Here is a 4180-nt window from a genome sequence, read left to right on the forward strand (position 1 = left end):
AGTCCATCCCGCCCTACGGGGCATGGACCCCAAAAGCACAGAGACCTGGAGGAGTCTCCGAGACCTCGCGAGAGGAGAGAAGACAGGAGCAAGAAGCGCCCCCCGCTGGCAGCGTTGCCTGCACCCTGGCGCTCCTGGGATGGCTGCCCTGCTCAGGCCTCCGGGGGGCCTACCGGTCCTCATCCGATGTCCGGGGAGCACTCCGCTTCCCCGGAGGACACTGAGCCCTCCGCTCGTGGCCGCGTGCCTGTCGAAGGCCAGGATCGTCATTTTCAGGCCACCACGGGACTCCCGCGAGCACGTCCCCTGCAAGGACCCCGGGGGAAACACGACCTGCTGCCCAAAGCAAGAGAGACTGATGACGACCTCGAAGATGCCAACGGTAAGATAGAATCCATCTTCTCATTTGGACAGGAAAGGAGATGGAGCTCATGGAGCCCCAAGACAGCGTGGGACCTGGCAGGAGGGAGGGAGGGAGGGAGAGAGGAGCCCAAATGTGGATCCTTGCGGTCAGTTATCTCTCCCAGTGACAGAAGGAGCCCTAGAAGGGAGAGAACCATCCATCCAAGACAGCAGTCCGGGTGGTTGGGTGGTTGGGTGCGGGCAGGGGAGGGGCAGGGGAGGCATCCCTTCCCCGATGAATCCAGTACCATCTTCTACCCCGAAAGTGAGCCCCCCAAGCCTGGCTCCGCTGCTGAAGAAAAGGCAGAGCGCCTGCGGGCTCCGGTCTGCTGATTTTTGCTTTCACTGTGGTTGGTGCGGATACCCTTTCCGTTTTGTGTTTGTGGGTTGGTTGTTTCTTTAATTTTTGTTTTTGTTTTTGTTTCCTCACCCCCCACCCCCCACCCCCCACAGACGGAGAGCCAGAGGAGGAGTTCTTGGAGGCGCCCACTATGTCTTTCGAGGCGTACCTCACGTATGATGACCAGCCTCGGAAGAAGAAGAGAAAGGTGAAGACTTCGGCCAAGGCACGGAAAGCAAAAGCTTCCAAGAGGTCCAGCCAACACCTGGACTCGGCGGAGAACTTTCCTCCTCTGGTGATTGGAAAGCAGTCGGCGGGGCCCCAGCCTGCCAAGGCCAAGGCAGTTGGGCCGGGATGCAAGGGGTCTCCCGAGAAGCCGCTGCGGTGCTGCCTCCCACGCCATCCCCCAGCCTGTGGGACCCACCCAGTCCCCCTCCTGATGATGATGATGATGCGCTGATGAGCTTCTTTGCACCCAATGCAACAGCGCTCTCTTCACCACAGGAAGAGGAAGAAGCTGGCTTCACGGGAATCAGAACTAATTCCAGGACACCCGTGTACTCTGGTGGCAAACGTGGCCGTCTCGCCCAAACGACCTGGCTCCCACGGGGCAGCCAGGGAGTTGCAGACCAGGATTCCCTGTGGGAAGAGAGGGCGCTCCCGCATTCTCTGTTCGGGTCTGCTTTGGAGAAATGCACACCCGAGCAGCTGTCCCACGCGGAGAGATGCCACCAAGGGACCGCCGAGGAGACAGATCAGCTGTGGAGACTGCACTGTGGCCAAGAATTTAAGGGAGAAACGCCTAAGGAGAACGAGTCTTGGAGGGAGATGTACCTGCGGCTTCAGGACGCCCGAGAGCAGCGACTGCAAGCACTCACCTCGAAAATACGATCCAGACATCCTCAATGAGCCCCGAGGCCCACAAACAAAGATGGTCTCTTTCAAGTCACCTGGTGAGGTTCCAGCGAGGCACGGCCAGTTTGGGACACTAGCAGCGGCTGCCTCAGGAAGACCCAACTTCCAACCAGCCCAGCACCCCAGGGGAGGCAGTGACACGCCCTCCAGCACCAGCAGCAACAGCAGCAACAGCAGCAGCAGCTTTGATGCTAGAAGTGAGACTGCAGCAGAGGCCTCTGGGAACCCTGTCAGAGCTCACCGCCCGGCACCCAGTGGCCAACACCAGAAAACCCAAGGCTAAGGAAATCCCCCCACTCTTGGCCAAGACCCTTAAGGACTACAGAAGACTCATATCCCGAAGATGAACTCAGCACTTGCCCTGGACATGCAATTTCCGAAGGAGTCTTCGATCTCTGCCACACGTGGACTCCCTGCCCTGTGCTTTGCGCGTGTCCCTGGCGTGAGAGCTCAATGCGAGTTCACTGCCTTTGTTTCCTTTCTTGTCACCTGAGCCCCTCCTAAGCGATGATGTTGTTTTCATGTATAAATCCCCCTGATTGAATTTTAGACTAATAAAGGCCCGTAAATGCTCTCAGTTGTCTAATGGGGAAGGACGTCAGGCTTTCTTAGACATGGCCCCCGGAGCCACTAGTTCAAGGACTGGTGAATCTGACTAACTGTGAAAACAAACAAACAACCACAAAAATAAATAAATAAATAGCAAGGTTTGGGCAGGGGAGGGTGGTAAAGCACCCTTCTGTTCAATACCCAGTACAAGGAGAAACGGCGGCAACAACCAAAAGCAAAGGAGAGACGGAAATTAAAAGAACAACAACAAGAAGAAGAACAAATGAGGCCGAGCCAATGGCGGTGATGCGAGTCTCACAAAGGCGCACAGAGAGTTCAGCGCCAGCATCAGCCACTTAGCGAGGACAGAGCAACTCTGTGAGACCCTGTCTCCTAATAAAGTACTAAATAAATAAATAAATAAAAAGCCGAGGGAATATTCTTCAGGGTTAAAAGCCCCCCGAGTACAATGTCTGGTCATCTAATAAAGAAACAATACCACACCCACCAACCCAACTCCCTCAAGAATAACCAGTAGCATTGGCATCAGAAACAGATAATCAGACCAAGAGAACAGACCTGAGGACCCAGAAACACTCCCCCAGGCCCATGGACAAACGGGGGGAACACGGATCTAATAAGTGTCTTGGGATAAACCTCAGGACCCTGACAAATAAGAATACATGCTTTCCTTGTGTGTGTGTGTGTGTGTGTGTGTGTGTGTGTGTGTTGTGTGCACGTCTTCGCCAGCGCGTACACACACACATACACACACACACACACACACACATGTGGCCACACACACAAACACTCTCTCCGATCAGTCTCATATGGATTACAAAACATTAATCATTCAAGAAAGAAGATGTTTCGGACAGACTGGGAGAGATATCGCTGTGTCTGGAAAGGAGAAGGATGGAGGCTGTGAAAACTACTGAGTTGTCAAGGGAAAGATCCAGCAGCTCCCGCCTATGATCCCATCAGCTCAGCAGGCTGAAGCAGGAGCATGGCGAGATCAAGGCCAGCCTCTGGCAAAGCCAGGCTCTCATCTGCTCACTGAGACCCTGCCTCTCAATAGAAGCCCAAAGGGGCCTTGAGGTGGGGGGCGGGAGTGGGCGGGGGTCGCTCACCGGTCCAGTAACCCCCAAAGGAACCAACCAAACCACCAGAAGCGCCGAATACCATTGAGAAGTGGGTTTTTGTATCCCACAGGCCGCCTGGTGCCTTGGGCTCTTCAAACTCGCCCCCATGGGGCTGACAGTCAGGCCATTGGAGCCAATGGCCACAAGTTCATTCCACGGATTCCCCGCCAGACTTCCTTTGGAGGTTCCTTCCAAGGAATCACCCTTGCCCTGCGGAGCTAAGCTTCCCCAATCCTCTTGGCTCTCCGGGCCTCCATTCCTGTGCTCCCACAGGACCTAGACTCCTCAGAGTCAGTTCCGCTTTCCCTGGCAAATCGCTGTCATGGGACCCAGGGCCACTGAAGGGCGTGTCCCTGAACTCCAGTTTCCCCATGTGCCCAAGAGGGAGAAGACTAGTCCCCGAGTCGGGTGGTGCCGAGGCTCTAGCCGGGGTGGCCACTCCTGATTTGACCCAGGTTCTGCCCACCGGATCCAGTGCGTCGGTGGCAGGCGCAGAAGTGGATGCCAGCTGAGCTAGCGGGTGCTCCCGGAAAGAGAGAGCTGGGTGGGGTCCTTGAGGGTGGGCGTGGCGCACACTCTGGCAGGGGGGCGGAGCCAGGGGCTCTATAAGGCCCAGGTCGGCCTGCCCGTGCAGCCTCATTCCTTCTGGGACAGCGCCAGGCACAGGTGCTTCCAGCTGAGGCCCGGCGCCCTGAGGACCACAAGCAGACCTGCCCAGCGGCGCTCGGGGCGCACCAACGCGCCCAGAACAAGCGGCCAGCCGTGGCCAGGGCCCGGATACCCCGGCAGAGCGACAGCCGCACCTCCTCCGACGCCATCCGGGCCGAGGCCG

The sequence above is a fragment of the Marmota flaviventris genome, chromosome 16, assembly GCF_047511675.1.
Source record: "Marmota flaviventris isolate mMarFla1 chromosome 16, mMarFla1.hap1, whole genome shotgun sequence".
NCBI lineage: Eukaryota > Metazoa > Chordata > Mammalia > Rodentia > Sciuridae > Marmota > Marmota flaviventris.